Source organism: Labrus bergylta, chromosome 4 (assembly GCF_963930695.1).
Source record: "Labrus bergylta chromosome 4, fLabBer1.1, whole genome shotgun sequence".
NCBI classification, from domain to species: Eukaryota; Metazoa; Chordata; class Actinopteri; order Labriformes; family Labridae; genus Labrus; species Labrus bergylta.
Window position 1 is genome coordinate 34,460,674 of NC_089198.1, and position 16,857 is coordinate 34,477,530.

Here is a 16,857-nt window from a genome sequence, read left to right on the forward strand (position 1 = left end):
GCAGAAATCTTTTCATGAAAATGTTCAACTTTTTTGAAGCCGGATTCTTTTCATGAAAATTTTCAACTTTTTGAAGCCGAAATCTTTTCATGAAAATGGTCAACTTTTTTGAAGCCGAAATCTGTTCATGAAAATTTTCAACTTTTTTGAAGCTGAAATCTTTTCATGAAAATGGTCAACTTTTTTGAAGCCGAAATCTTTTCATCAAAATGTTCAACTTTTTTGAAGCCGAAATCTTTTCATCAAAATGTTCCATTTTTTTGAAGCCGAAATACTTCATGAAAATTTTCAACTTTTTTGAAGCCGAAATCTTTTCATGAATATGTTCAACTTTTTTGAAGCCGAAATCTTTTCATGAAAATTTTCAACTTTTTGAAACCAAAATCTTTTCATGAAAATTTTCAACTTTTTTGAAGCCAAAATCTTTTCATGAAAATTTTCAACTTTTTTGAAGCCGAGATCTTTTCATGAAAATTTTCAACATTTTGAAACCGAAATCTTTTCATGAAAATTTTCAACTTTTTTGAAGCCGAAATCTTTTCATGAAAATGGTCAACTTTTTGAAGCCGAAATCTTTTCATGAAAATTTTCAACTTTTTGAAGACGAAATCTTTTCATGAAAATTTTCAACTTTTTTGAAGCAGAAATCTTTTCATGAAAATGTTCCATTTTTTTGAAGCAGAAATCTTTTCATGAAAATGTTCCATTTTTTTGAAGCCTAAATACTTCATGAAAATTTTCAACTTTTTTGAAGCCGAAATCTTTTCATGAAAATGTTACATTTTTTTGAAGCCGAAAAACTTCATGAAAATTTTCAACTTTTTTGAAGCCGAAATCTTTTCATCAAAATTTTCAACTTTTTTGAAGCAGAAATCTTTTCATGAAAATGTTCCATTTTTTTGAAGCCGAAATACTTCATGAAAATTTTCAACTTTTTTGAAGTCGAAATCTTTTCATGTAAATTTTCAACTTTTTTGAAGCAGAAATCTTTTCATGAAAATGTTCCATTTTTTTGAAGCCGAAATACTTCATGAAAATTTTCAACTTTTTTGAAGCAGAAATCTTTTCATGAAAATGTTCAACTTTTTTGAAACCAAAATCTTTTCATGAAAATTTTCAACTTTTTGAAGCAGAAATCTTTTCATGAAAGTTTTCAACTTTTTTGAAGCAGAAATCTTTTCATGAAAATCGTAGACTTTTTTGAATTCAAAATCTTTTCATGTAAATTTTCAACTTTTTTGAAGCCGAAATCTTTTCATGAAAATTTTCAACTTTTTGAAGCCGAAATCTTTTCATGAAAATGTTCATCTTTTTTGAAGCTGAAATCTTTTCATGAAAATGGTCAACTTTTTTGAAGCCGAAATCTTTTCATGAAAATGTTCCATTTTTTTGAAACCGAAATACTTCATGAAAATTTTCAACTTTTTTGAAGCCGAAATCTTTTCATGAAAATGTTCAACTTTTTTGAAACCAAAATCTTTTCATGAAAATGTTCAACTTTTTTGAAACCAAAATCTTTTCATGAAAATTTTCAAATTTTTGAAGCCGAAATCTTTTCATGAAAATTTTCAACTTTTTTGAAGCAGAAATCTTTTCATGAAAATCTTAGACTTTTTTGAAGCCGAAATACTTCATGAAAATTTTCAACTTTTTTGAAGCTGAAATCTTTTCATGAAAATGGTCAACTTTTTTGAAGCCGAAATCTTTTCATCAAAATGTTCAACTTTTTTGAAGCCGAAATCTTTTCATCAAAATGTTCCATTTTTTTGAAGCCGAAATACTTCATGAAAATTTTCAACTTTTTTGAAGCCGAAATCTTTTGATGAATATGTTCAACTTTTTTGAAGCCGAAATCTTTTCATGAAAATTTTCAACTTTTTGAAACCAAAATCTTTTCATGAAAATTTTCAACTTTTTTGAAGCCAAAATCTTTTCATGAAAATTTTCAACTTTTTTGAAGCCGAGATCTTTTCATGAAAATTTTCAACATTTTGAAACCGAAATCTTTTCATGAAAATTTTCAACTTTTTTGAAGCCGAAATCTTTTCATGATAATGGTCAACTTTTTGAAGCCGAAATCTTTTCATGAAAATTTTCAACTTTTTGAAGACGAAATCTTTTCATGAAAATTTTCAACTTTTTTGAAGCAGAAATCTTTTCATGAAAATGTTCCATTTTTTTGAAGCCGAAATACTTCATGAAAATTTTCAACTTTTTTGAAGCCGAAATCTTTTCATGAAAATGTTACATTTTTTTGAAGCCGAAAAACTTCATGAAAATTTTCAACTTTTTTGAAGCCGAAATCTTTTCATGAAAATTTTCAACTTTTTTGAAGCCGAAATCTTTTCATGAAAATTTTCAACTTTTTTGAAGCAGAAATCTTTTCATGAAAATGTTCCATTTTTTTGAAGCCGAAATACTTCATGAAAATTTTCAACTTTTTTGAAACCTAAATCTTTTCATGAAAATGTTACATTTTTTTGAAGCCGAAATACTTCATGAAAATTTTCAACTTTTTTGAAGCAGAAATCTTTTCATGAAAATGTTCAACTTTTTTGAAGCCGAAATCTGTTCATGAAAATGTTCAAGTCACAATAAATGTAGGATTTCACAGAAATAATAAAATGTTAACAAAACAAAGTGCAAACACAGCTGCCATTATTGAAATGTGGCAAATTGTCAAAACCCCCAAAGTAGCTCCGAGGCGGTAGCACAAATCTTACAAAATAGTACTTGTTCTTTCGGTAGTGTGTAAAAAACAACAACAACACCCAAGCATATTGAAGCATAAATCTTTTCATGAAAATTTTAGACTTTTTTGCAGCCGAAATCTTTTCATGAAAATTTTCAACTTTTTTGAAGCAGAAATCTTTTCATGAAAATCTTCGACTTTTTTGAAGTCGAAATAGTTCATGAAAATGTTCAAATTTTTTGAAGCCGAAATCTTTTCATGAAAATGGTCAAGTTTTTTGAAGCCGAAATCTTTTCATGAAAATTTTCAACTTTTTGAAGCCGAAATCTTTTCATGAAAATGTTCAAATTTTTTGAAGCATAAATCTTTTCATGAAAATTTTAGACTTTTTTGCAGCCGAAATCTTTTCATGTAATTTTTCAACTTTTTTGAAGCAGAAATCTTTTCATGAAAATCTTAGACTTTTTTGGAGTCGAAATCTTTTCATGTAAATTTTCAACTTTTTTGAAGCAGAAATCTTTTCATGAAAATGTTCAACTTTTTTGAAGCCGAAATCTTTTCATGAAAATGTTCCATTTTTTTGAAGCCGAAATACTTCATGAAAATTTTCAACTTTTTTGAAGCCGAAATCTTTTCATCAAAATGTTCAACTTTTTTGAAGCCGAAATACTTCATGAAAATGTTCAACTTTTTTGAAGCCGAAATCTTTTCATGAAAATTTTCAACTTTTTTGAAGCAGAAATCTTTTCATGAAAATGTTCAACCTTTTTGAAGTCGAAATCTTTTCATGAAAATTTTCAACTTTTTGAAGTCGAAATCTTTTCATGAAAATTTTCAACTTTTTGAAGCCGAAATCTTTTCATAAAAATGTTCAATTTTTTTGAAGCCGAAATACTTCATGAAAATTTTCAACTTTTTTGAAGTCCAAATCTTTTCATGTAAATTTTCAACTTTTTTGAAGCAGAAAACTTTTCATGAGAATGTTCAACTTTTTTGAAGCCGAAATCTTTTCATGAAAATGTTCCATTTTTTTGAAGCCGAAATACTTCATGAAAATTTTCCACTTTTTTGAAGTCGAAATCTTTTCATGAAAATGTTACATTTTTTTGAAGCCGAAATACTTCATGAAAATTTTCCACTTTTTTGAAGCTGAAATCTTTTCATGAAAATGGTCAACTTTTTATAAGCCGAAATCTTTTCATCAAAATGTTCAAGTTTTTTGAAGCCGAAATCTTTTCATCAAAATGTTCCATTTTTTTGAAGCCGAAATACTTCATGAAAATGTTCAACTTTTTTGAAGCCGAAATCTTTTCATGAAAATTTTCAACTTTTTGAAACCAAAATCTTTTCATGAAAATTTTCAACTTTTTTGAAGCCGAAATCTTTTCATGAAAATGTTCAACTTTTTTGAAGCCGAGATCTTTTCATGAAAATTTTCAACATTTTGAAGCCAAAATCTTTTCATGAAAATTTTCAACTTTTTTGAAGCAGAAATCTTTTCATGAAAATAATAAACTTTTTTGAAGTCGAAATCTATTCATGAAAATTTTCAACTTTTTTGAAGCAGAAATCTTTTCATGAAAATCTTAGACTTTTTTGGAGTCGAAATATTTTCTTGTAAATTTTCAACTTTTTTGAAGCAGAAATCTTTTCATGAAAATGTTCAACTTTTTTGAAGCCGAAATCTTTTCATGAAAATGTTCCATTTTTTTGAAGCCGAAATACTTCATGAAAATTTTCAACTTTTTTGAAGCAGAAATCTTTTCATGAAAATTTTCAACTTTTTGAAGCCGAAATCTTTTCATAAAAATGTTCAATTTTTTTGAAGCCGAAATACTTCATGAAAATTTTCAACTTTTTTGAAGTCCAAATCTTTTCATGTAAATTTTCAACTTTTTTGAAGCAGAAAACTTTTCATGAGAATGTTCAACTTTTTTGAAGCCGAAATCTTTTCATGAAAATGTTCCATTTTTTTGAAGCCGAAATACTTCATGAAAATTTTCCACTTTTTTGAAGCCGAAATCTTTTCATGAAAATGTTCCATTTTTTTGAAGCCGAAATACTTCATGAAAATTTTCAACTTTTTTGAAGCCGAAATCTTTTCATGAAAATTTTCAACTTTTTTGAAGTCGAAATCTTTTCATGTAAATTTTCAACTTTTTTGAAGCAGAAATCTTTTCATGAAAATGGTCAACTTTTTGAAGTCGAAATCTTTTCATGAAAATTTTCAACTTTTTGAAGCCGAAATCTTTTCATGAAAATGTTCCATTTTTTTGAAGCCGAAATACTTCATGAAAATTTTCCACTTTTTTGAAGCTGAAATCTTTTCATGAAAATGGTCAACTTTTTATAAGCCGAAATCTTTTCATCAAAATGTTCAAGTTTTTTGAAGCCGAAATACTTCATGAAAATGTTCAACTTTTTTGAAGCCGAAATCTTTTCATGAAAATTTTCAACTTTTTGAAACCAAAATCTTTTCATGAAAATTTTCAACTTTTTTGAAGCAGAAATCTTTTCATGAAAATGTTCAACTTTTTTGAAGCCGAGATCTTTTCATGAAAATTTTCAACATTTTGAAGCCAAAATCTTTTCATGAAAATTTTCAACTTTTTTGAAGCAGAAATCTTTTCATGAAAATAATAAACTTTTTTGAAGTCGAAATCTATTCATGAAAATTTTCAACTTTTTGAAGTCGAAATCTTTTCATGAAAATTTTCAACTTTTTGAAGCCGAAATCTTTTCATGAAAATTTTCAACTTTTTTGAAGCAGAAATCTTTTCATGAAAATCTTAGACTTTTTTGGAGTCGAAATCTTTTCATGTAAATTTTCAACTTTTTTGAAGCAGAAATCTTTTCATGAAAATGTTCCATTTTTTTGAAGCCGAAATACTTCATGAAAATTTTCAACTTTTTTGAAGCCGAAATCTTTTCATCAAAATGTTCAAGTTTTTTGAAGCCGAAATCTTTTCATCAAAATGTTCCATTTTTTTGAAGCCGAAATACTTCATGAAAATGTTCAACTTTTTTGAAGCCGAAATCTTTTCATGAAAATTTTCAACTTTTTTGAAGCAGAAATCTTTTCATGAAAATGTTCAACCTTTTTGAAGCCGAAATCTTTTCTTGAAAATCTTCGACTTTTTTGAAGCCGAATACTTGATGAAAATATTCAACTTTTTTGAACCCGAAATCTTTTCATGAAAATGTTCAACTTTTTTGAAGCCGAAATCTTTTCATGAAAATTTTCAACTTTTTTGAAGCAGAAATCTTTTCATGAAAATCTTAGACTTTTTTGAAGTTGAAATCTTTTCATGTAAATTTTCAACTTTTTTGAAGCAGAAATCTTTTCATGAAAATGTTCAACTTTTTTGAAGCCGAAATCTTTTCATGAAAATGTTCCATTTTTTTGAAGCCGAAATACTTCATGAAAATTTTCAACTTTTTTGAAGCCGAAATCTTTTGATGAAAATGTTCAACTTTTTTGAAGCCGAAATCTTTTCATGAAAATTTTCAACTTTTTGAAACCAAAATCTTTTCATGAAAATTTTCAACTTTTTTGAAGCAGAAATCTTTTCATGAAAATGTTCAACTTTTTTGAAGCCGAAATCTTTTCATGAAAATTTTCAACTTTTTGAAACTAAAATCTTTTCATGAAAATTTTAAACTTTTTTGAAGCCGAAATCTTTTCATGAAAATGGTCAACTTTTTGAAGCCGAAATCTTTTCATGAAAATTTTCAACTTTTTGAAGCCGAAATCTTTTCATGAAAATTGTCAACTTTTTTGAAGCAGAAATCTTTTCTTGAAAATGTTCAACTTTTTTGAAGCCGAAATCTTTTCATGAAAATGTTCCATTTTTTTGAAGCCGAAATACTTCCATGAAAATTTTAGACTTTTTTGAAGTCGAAAACTTTTCATGAAAATTTTCAACTTTTTTGAAGCAGAAATCTTTTCATGAAAATGTTCAACTTTTTTGAAGCCGAAATCTTTTCATGAAAATGTTACATTTTTTTGAAGCCGAAAAACTTCATGAAAATTTTCAACTTTTTTGAAGCCGAAATCTTTTCATGAAAATGTTCAACTTTTTTGAAGCCGAAATCTTTTCATGAAAATTTTCAACTTTTTTGAAGCCAAAATCCTGTCATGAAAATTTTCAACTTTTTTGAAGCAGAAATATTTTCTTGAAAATCTTCGACTTTTTTGAAGCCCAAATACTTGATGAAAATATTCAACATTTTTGAAGTCGAAATCTTTTCATGTAAATTTTCAACTTTTTTGAAGCCGAAATAGTTCATGAAAATTTTAGACTTTTTTGAAGCCGAAATAGTTCATGAAAATTTTAGACTTTTTTGAAGCCGAAATACTTCATGAAAATTTTCAACTTTTTTGAAATCTAAATCTTTTCATGTAAATTTTCAACTTTTTTGAAGCCGAAATCTTTTCATGAAAATGTTTAACTTTTTTGAAGCCGAAATCTTTTCATGAAAATTTTCAACTTTTTGAAACCGAAATCTTTTCATGAAAATTTTCAACTTTTTTGAAGCAGAAATATTTCATGAAAATGTTCAACTTTTTTGAAGCCATTTCGAAATCTTTTCATGAAAATTTTCAACTTTTTGAAACCTAAATCTTTTCATGAAAATTTTCAACTTTTTTGATGCCGAAATAGTTCATGAAAATTTTAGACTTTTTTGAAGCCGAAATATTTTCATGAAAATGTTCAACTTTTTTGAAGCAGAAATCTTTTCATGAAAATGTTCCATTTTTTTGAAGCCGAAATACTTTATGAAAATTTTCAACTTTTTTGAAGCAGAAATCTTTTCATGAAAATTTTCAACTTTTTGAAGCCGAAATCTTTTCATAAAAATGTTCAATTTTTTTGAAGCCGAAATACTTCATGAAAATTTTCAACTTTTTTGAAGTCCAAATCTTTTCATGTAAATTTTCAACTTTTTTGAAGCAGAAAACTTTTCATGAGAATGTTCAACTTTTTTGAAGCCGAAATCTTTTCATGAAAATGTTCCATTTTTTTGAAGCCGAAATACTTCATGAAAATTTTCCACTTTTTTGAAGCTGAAATCTTTTCATGAAAATGGTCAACTTTTTATAAGCCGAAATCTTTTCATCAAAATGTTCAAGTTTTTTGAAGCCGAAATCTTTTCATCAAAATGTTCCATTTTTTTGAAGCCGAAATACTTCATGAAAATGTTCAACTTTTTTGAAGCCGAAATCTTTTCATGAAAATTTTCAACTTTTTTGAAGCAGAAATCTTTTCATGAAAATGTTCCATTTTTTTGAAGCCGAAATACTTCATGAAAATTTTCAACTTTTTTGAAACCTAAATCTTTTCATGAAAATGTTACATTTTTTTGAAGCCGAAATACTTCATGAAAATTTTCAACTTTTTTGAAGCAGAAATCTTTTCATGAAAATGTTCAACTTTTTTGAAGCCGAAATCTGTTCATGAAAATGTTCAAGTCACAATAAATGTAGGATTTCACAGAAATAATAAAATGTTAACAAAACAAAGTGCAAACACAGCTGCCATTATTGAAATGTGGCAAATTGTCAAAACCCCCAAAGTAGCTCCGAGGCGGTAGCACAAATCTTACAAAATAGTACTTGTTCTTTCGGTAGTGTGTAAAAAACAACAACAACACCCAAGCATATTGAAGCATAAATCTTTTCATGAAAATTTTAGACTTTTTTGCAGCCGAAATCTTTTCATGAAAATTTTCAACTTTTTTGAAGCAGAAATCTTTTCATGAAAATCTTCGACTTTTTTGAAGTCGAAATAGTTCATGAAAATGTTCAAATTTTTTGAAGCCGAAATCTTTTCATGAAAATGGTCAAGTTTTTTGAAGCCGAAATCTTTTCATGAAAATTTTCAACTTTTTGAAGCCGAAATCTTTTCATGAAAATGTTCAAATTTTTTGAAGCATAAATCTTTTCATGAAAATTTTAGACTTTTTTGCAGCCGAAATCTTTTCATGTAATTTTTCAACTTTTTTGAAGCAGAAATCTTTTCATGAAAATCTTAGACTTTTTTGGAGTCGAAATCTTTTCATGTAAATTTTCAACTTTTTTGAAGCAGAAATCTTTTCATGAAAATGTTCAACTTTTTTGAAGCCGAAATCTTTTCATGAAAATGTTCCATTTTTTTGAAGCCGAAATACTTCATGAAAATTTTCAACTTTTTTGAAGCCGAAATCTTTTCATCAAAATGTTCAACTTTTTTGAAGCCGAAATACTTCATGAAAATGTTCAACTTTTTTGAAGCCGAAATCTTTTCATGAAAATTTTCAACTTTTTTGAAGCAGAAATCTTTTCATGAAAATGTTCAACCTTTTTGAAGTCGAAATCTTTTCATGAAAATTTTCAACTTTTTGAAGTCGAAATCTTTTCATGAAAATTTTCAACTTTTTGAAGCCGAAATCTTTTCATAAAAATGTTCAATTTTTTTGAAGCCGAAATACTTCATGAAAATTTTCAACTTTTTTGAAGTCCAAATCTTTTCATGTAAATTTTCAACTTTTTTGAAGCAGAAAACTTTTCATGAGAATGTTCAACTTTTTTGAAGCCGAAATCTTTTCATGAAAATGTTCCATTTTTTTGAAGCCGAAATACTTCATGAAAATTTTCCACTTTTTTGAAGTCGAAATCTTTTCATGAAAATGTTACATTTTTTTGAAGCCGAAATACTTCATGAAAATTTTCCACTTTTTTGAAGCTGAAATCTTTTCATGAAAATGGTCAACTTTTTATAAGCCGAAATCTTTTCATCAAAATGTTCAAGTTTTTTGAAGCCGAAATCTTTTCATCAAAATGTTCCATTTTTTTGAAGCCGAAATACTTCATGAAAATGTTCAACTTTTTTGAAGCCGAAATCTTTTCATGAAAATTTTCAACTTTTTGAAACCAAAATCTTTTCATGAAAATTTTCAACTTTTTTGAAGCCGAAATCTTTTCATGAAAATGTTCAACTTTTTTGAAGCCGAGATCTTTTCATGAAAATTTTCAACATTTTGAAGCCAAAATCTTTTCATGAAAATTTTCAACTTTTTTGAAGCAGAAATCTTTTCATGAAAATAATAAACTTTTTTGAAGTCGAAATCTATTCATGAAAATTTTCAACTTTTTTGAAGCAGAAATCTTTTCATGAAAATCTTAGACTTTTTTGGAGTCGAAATATTTTCTTGTAAATTTTCAACTTTTTTGAAGCAGAAATCTTTTCATGAAAATGTTCAACTTTTTTGAAGCCGAAATCTTTTCATGAAAATGTTCCATTTTTTTGAAGCCGAAATACTTCATGAAAATTTTCAACTTTTTTGAAGCAGAAATCTTTTCATGAAAATTTTCAACTTTTTGAAGCCGAAATCTTTTCATAAAAATGTTCAATTTTTTTGAAGCCGAAATACTTCATGAAAATTTTCAACTTTTTTGAAGTCCAAATCTTTTCATGTAAATTTTCAACTTTTTTGAAGCAGAAAACTTTTCATGAGAATGTTCAACTTTTTTGAAGCCGAAATCTTTTCATGAAAATGTTCCATTTTTTTGAAGCCGAAATACTTCATGAAAATTTTCCACTTTTTTGAAGCCGAAATCTTTTCATGAAAATGTTCCATTTTTTTGAAGCCGAAATACTTCATGAAAATTTTCAACTTTTTTGAAGCCGAAATCTTTTCATGAAAATTTTCAACTTTTTTGAAGTCGAAATCTTTTCATGTAAATTTTCAACTTTTTTGAAGCAGAAATCTTTTCATGAAAATGGTCAACTTTTTGAAGTCGAAATCTTTTCATGAAAATTTTCAACTTTTTGAAGCCGAAATCTTTTCATGAAAATGTTCCATTTTTTTGAAGCCGAAATACTTCATGAAAATTTTCCACTTTTTTGAAGCTGAAATCTTTTCATGAAAATGGTCAACTTTTTATAAGCCGAAATCTTTTCATCAAAATGTTCAAGTTTTTTGAAGCCGAAATACTTCATGAAAATGTTCAACTTTTTTGAAGCCGAAATCTTTTCATGAAAATTTTCAACTTTTTGAAACCAAAATCTTTTCATGAAAATTTTCAACTTTTTTGAAGCAGAAATCTTTTCATGAAAATGTTCAACTTTTTTGAAGCCGAGATCTTTTCATGAAAATTTTCAACATTTTGAAGCCAAAATCTTTTCATGAAAATTTTCAACTTTTTTGAAGCAGAAATCTTTTCATGAAAATAATAAACTTTTTTGAAGTCGAAATCTATTCATGAAAATTTTCAACTTTTTGAAGTCGAAATCTTTTCATGAAAATTTTCAACTTTTTGAAGCCGAAATCTTTTCATGAAAATTTTCAACTTTTTTGAAGCAGAAATCTTTTCATGAAAATCTTAGACTTTTTTGGAGTCGAAATCTTTTCATGTAAATTTTCAACTTTTTTGAAGCAGAAATCTTTTCATGAAAATGTTCCATTTTTTTGAAGCCGAAATACTTCATGAAAATTTTCAACTTTTTTGAAGCCGAAATCTTTTCATCAAAATGTTCAAGTTTTTTGAAGCCGAAATCTTTTCATCAAAATGTTCCATTTTTTTGAAGCCGAAATACTTCATGAAAATGTTCAACTTTTTTGAAGCCGAAATCTTTTCATGAAAATTTTCAACTTTTTTGAAGCAGAAATCTTTTCATGAAAATGTTCAACCTTTTTGAAGCCGAAATCTTTTCTTGAAAATCTTCGACTTTTTTGAAGCCGAATACTTGATGAAAATATTCAACTTTTTTGAACCCGAAATCTTTTCATGAAAATGTTCAACTTTTTTGAAGCCGAAATCTTTTCATGAAAATTTTCAACTTTTTTGAAGCAGAAATCTTTTCATGAAAATCTTAGACTTTTTTGAAGTTGAAATCTTTTCATGTAAATTTTCAACTTTTTTGAAGCAGAAATCTTTTCATGAAAATGTTCAACTTTTTTGAAGCCGAAATCTTTTCATGAAAATGTTCCATTTTTTTGAAGCCGAAATACTTCATGAAAATTTTCAACTTTTTTGAAGCCGAAATCTTTTGATGAAAATGTTCAACTTTTTTGAAGCCGAAATCTTTTCATGAAAATTTTCAACTTTTTGAAACCAAAATCTTTTCATGAAAATTTTCAACTTTTTTGAAGCAGAAATCTTTTCATGAAAATGTTCAACTTTTTTGAAGCCGAAATCTTTTCATGAAAATTTTCAACTTTTTGAAACTAAAATCTTTTCATGAAAATTTTAAACTTTTTTGAAGCCGAAATCTTTTCATGAAAATGGTCAACTTTTTGAAGCCGAAATCTTTTCATGAAAATTTTCAACTTTTTGAAGCCGAAATCTTTTCATGAAAATTGTCAACTTTTTTGAAGCAGAAATCTTTTCTTGAAAATGTTCAACTTTTTTGAAGCCGAAATCTTTTCATGAAAATGTTCCATTTTTTTGAAGCCGAAATACTTCCATGAAAATTTTAGACTTTTTTGAAGTCGAAAACTTTTCATGAAAATTTTCAACTTTTTTGAAGCAGAAATCTTTTCATGAAAATGTTCAACTTTTTTGAAGCCGAAATCTTTTCATGAAAATGTTACATTTTTTTGAAGCCGAAAAACTTCATGAAAATTTTCAACTTTTTTGAAGCCGAAATCTTTTCATGAAAATGTTCAACTTTTTTGAAGCCGAAATCTTTTCATGAAAATTTTCAACTTTTTTGAAGCCAAAATCCTGTCATGAAAATTTTCAACTTTTTTGAAGCAGAAATATTTTCTTGAAAATCTTCGACTTTTTTGAAGCCCAAATACTTGATGAAAATATTCAACATTTTTGAAGTCGAAATCTTTTCATGTAAATTTTCAACTTTTTTGAAGCCGAAATAGTTCATGAAAATTTTAGACTTTTTTGAAGCCGAAATAGTTCATGAAAATTTTAGACTTTTTTGAAGCCGAAATACTTCATGAAAATTTTCAACTTTTTTGAAATCTAAATCTTTTCATGTAAATTTTCAACTTTTTTGAAGCCGAAATCTTTTCATGAAAATGTTTAACTTTTTTGAAGCCGAAATCTTTTCATGAAAATTTTCAACTTTTTGAAACCGAAATCTTTTCATGAAAATTTTCAACTTTTTTGAAGCAGAAATATTTCATGAAAATGTTCAACTTTTTTGAAGCCATTTCGAAATCTTTTCATGAAAATTTTCAACTTTTTGAAACCTAAATCTTTTCATGAAAATTTTCAACTTTTTTGATGCCGAAATAGTTCATGAAAATTTTAGACTTTTTTGAAGCCGAAATATTTTCATGAAAATGTTCAACTTTTTTGAAGCAGAAATCTTTTCATGAAAATGTTCCATTTTTTTGAAGCCGAAATACTTTATGAAAATTTTCAACTTTTTTGAAGCAGAAATCTTTTCATGAAAATTTTCAACTTTTTGAAGCCGAAATCTTTTCATAAAAATGTTCAATTTTTTTGAAGCCGAAATACTTCATGAAAATTTTCAACTTTTTTGAAGTCCAAATCTTTTCATGTAAATTTTCAACTTTTTTGAAGCAGAAAACTTTTCATGAGAATGTTCAACTTTTTTGAAGCCGAAATCTTTTCATGAAAATGTTCCATTTTTTTGAAGCCGAAATACTTCATGAAAATTTTCCACTTTTTTGAAGCTGAAATCTTTTCATGAAAATGGTCAACTTTTTATAAGCCGAAATCTTTTCATCAAAATGTTCAAGTTTTTTGAAGCCGAAATCTTTTCATCAAAATGTTCCATTTTTTTGAAGCCGAAATACTTCATGAAAATGTTCAACTTTTTTGAAGCCGAAATCTTTTCATGAAAATTTTCAACTTTTTGAAACCAAAATCTTTTCATGAAAATTTTCAACTTTTTTGAAGCAGAAATCTTTTCATGAAAATGTTCAACTTTTTTGAAGCCGAGATCTTTTCATGAAAATTTTCAACATTTTGAAGCCAAAATCTTTTCATGAAAATTTTTTAACTTTTTTGAAGCAGAAATCTTTTCATGAAAATAATAAACTTTTTTGAAGTCGAAATCTATTCATGAAAATTTTCAACTTTTTTGAAGCAGAAATCTTTTCATGAAAATCTTAGACTTTTTTGGAGTCGAAATATTTTCTTGTAAATTTTCAACTTTTTTGAAGCAGAAATCTTTTCATGAAAATGTTCAACTTTTTTGAAGCCGAAATCTTTTCATGAAAATGTTCCATTTTTTTGAAGCCGAAATACTTCATGAAAATTTTCAACTTTTTTGAAGCAGAAATCTTTTCATGAAAATTTTCAACTTTTTGAAGCCGAAATCTTTTCATAAAAATGTTCAATTTTTTTGAAGCCGAAATACTTCATGAAAATTTTCAACTTTTTTGAAGTCCAAATCTTTTCATGTAAATTTTCAACTTTTTTGAAGCAGAAAACTTTTCATGAGAATGTTCAACTTTTTTGAAGCCGAAATCTTTTCATGAAAATGTTCCATTTTTTTGAAGCCGAAATACTTCATGAAAATTTTCCACTTTTTTGAAGTCGAAATCTTTTCATGAAAATGTTACATTTTTTTGAAGCCGAAATCTTTTCATGAAAATGTTCCATTTTTTTGAAGCCGAAATACTTCATGAAAATTTTCAACTTTTTTGAAGCCGAAATCTTTTCATGAAAATTTTCAACTTTTTTGAAGTCGAAATCTTTTCATGTAAATTTTCAACTTTTTTGAAGCAGAAATCTTTTCATAAAAATGTTCAATTTTTTTGAAGCCGAAATACTTCATGAAAATTTTCAACTTTTTTGAAGTCCAAATCTTTTCATGTAAATTTTCAACTTTTTTGAAGCAGAAAACTTTTCATGAGAATGTTCAACTTTTTTGAAGCCGAAATCTTTTCATGAAAATGTTCCATTTTTTTGAAGCCGAAATACTTCATGAAAATTTTCCACTTTTTTGAAGTCGAAATCTTTTCATGAAAATGTTACATTTTTTTGAAGCCGAAATCTTTTCATGAAAATGTTCCATTTTTTTGAAGCCGAAATACTTCATGAAAATTTTCAACTTTTTTGAAGCCGAAATCTTTTCATGAAAATTTACAACTTTTTTGAAGTCGAAATCTTTTCATGTAAATTTTCAACTTTTTTGAAGCAGAAATCTTTTCATGAAAATGGTCAACTTTTTGAAGTCGAAATCTTTTCATGAAAATTTTAGACTTTTTGAAGCCGAAATCTTTTCATGAAAATGTTCCATTTTTTTGAAGCCGAAATACTTCATGAAAATTTTCCACTTTTTTGAAGCTGAAATCTTTTCATGAAAATGGTCAACTTTTTATAAGCCGAAATCTTTTCATCAAAATGTTCAAGTTTTTTGAAGCCGAAATCTTTTCATCAAAATGTTCCATTTTTTTGAAGCCGAAATACTTCATGAAAATGTTCAACTTTTTTGAAGCCGAAATCTTTTCATGAAAATTTTCAACTTTTTGAAACCAAAATCTTTTCATGAAAATTTTCAACTTTTTTGAAGCAGAAATCTTTTCATGAAAATGTTCAACTTTTTTGAAGCCGAGATCTTTTCATGAAAATTTTCAACATTTTGAAGCCAAAATCTTTTCATGAAAATTTTTTAACTTTTTTGAAGCAGAAATCTTTTCATGAAAATAATAAACTTTTTTGAAGTCGAAATCTATTCATGAAAATTTTCAACTTTTTTGAAGCAGAAATCTTTTCATGAAAATCTTAGACTTTTTTGGAGTCGAAATATTTTCTTGTAAATTTTCAACTTTTTTGAAGCAGAAATCTTTTCATGAAAATGTTCAACTTTTTTGAAGCCGAAATCTTTTCATGAAAATGTTCCATTTTTTTGAAGCCGAAATACTTCATGAAAATTTTCAACTTTTTTGAAGCAGAAATCTTTTCATGAAAATTTTCAACTTTTTGAAGCCGAAATCTTTTCATAAAAATGTTCAATTTTTTTGAAGCCGAAATACTTCATGAAAATTTTCAACTTTTTTGAAGTCCAAATCTTTTCATGTAAATTTTCAACTTTTTTGAAGCAGAAAACTTTTCATGAGAATGTTCAACTTTTTTGAAGCCGAAATCTTTTCATGAAAATGTTCCATTTTTTTGAAGCCGAAATACTTCATGAAAATTTTCCACTTTTTTGAAGTCGAAATCTTTTCATGAAAATGTTACATTTTTTTGAAGCCGAAATCTTTTCATGAAAATGTTCCATTTTTTTGAAGCCGAAATACTTCATGAAAATTTTCAACTTTTTTGAAGCCGAAATCTTTTCATGAAAATTTTCAACTTTTTTGAAGTCGAAATCTTTTCATGTAAATTTTCAACTTTTTTGAAGCAGAAATCTTTTCATGAAAATGGTCAACTTTTTGAAGTCGAAATCTTTTCATGAAAATTTTCAACTTTTTGAAGCCGAAATCTTTTCATGAAAATGTTCCATTTTTTTGAAGCCGAAATACTTCATGAAAATTTTCCACTTTTTTGAAGCTGAAATCTTTTCATGAAAATGGTCAACTTTTTATAAGCCGAAATCTTTTCATCAAAATGTTCCATTTTTTTGAAGCCGAAATACTTCATGAAAATGTTCAACTTTTTTGAAGCCGAAATCTTTTCATGAAAATTTTCAACTTTTTGAAACCAAAATCTTTTCATGAAAATTTTCAACTTTTTTGAAGCAGAAATCTTTTCATGAAAATGTTCAACTTTTTTGAAGCCGAGATCTTTTCATGAAAATTTTCAACATTTTGAAGCCAAAATCTTTTCATGAAAATTTTCAACTTTTTTGAAGCAGAAATCTTTTCATGAAAATCTTAGACTTTTTTGGAGTCGAAATCTTTTCATGTAAATTTTCAACTTTTTTGAAGCAGAAATCTTTTCATGAAAATGTTCCATTTTTTTGAAGCCGAAATACTTCATGAAAATTTTCAACTTTTTTGAAGCCGAAATCTTTTCATCAAAATGTTCAAGTTTTTTGAAGCCGAAATCTTTTCATCAAAATGTTCCATTTTTTTGAAGCCGAAATACTTCATGAAAATGTTCAACTTTTTTGAAGCCGAAATCTTTTCATGAAAATTTTCAACTTTTTTGAAGCAGAAATCTTTTCATGAAAATGTTCAACCTTTTTGAAGCCGAAATCTTTTCTTGAAAATCTTCGACTTTTTTGAAGCCGAAATACTTGATG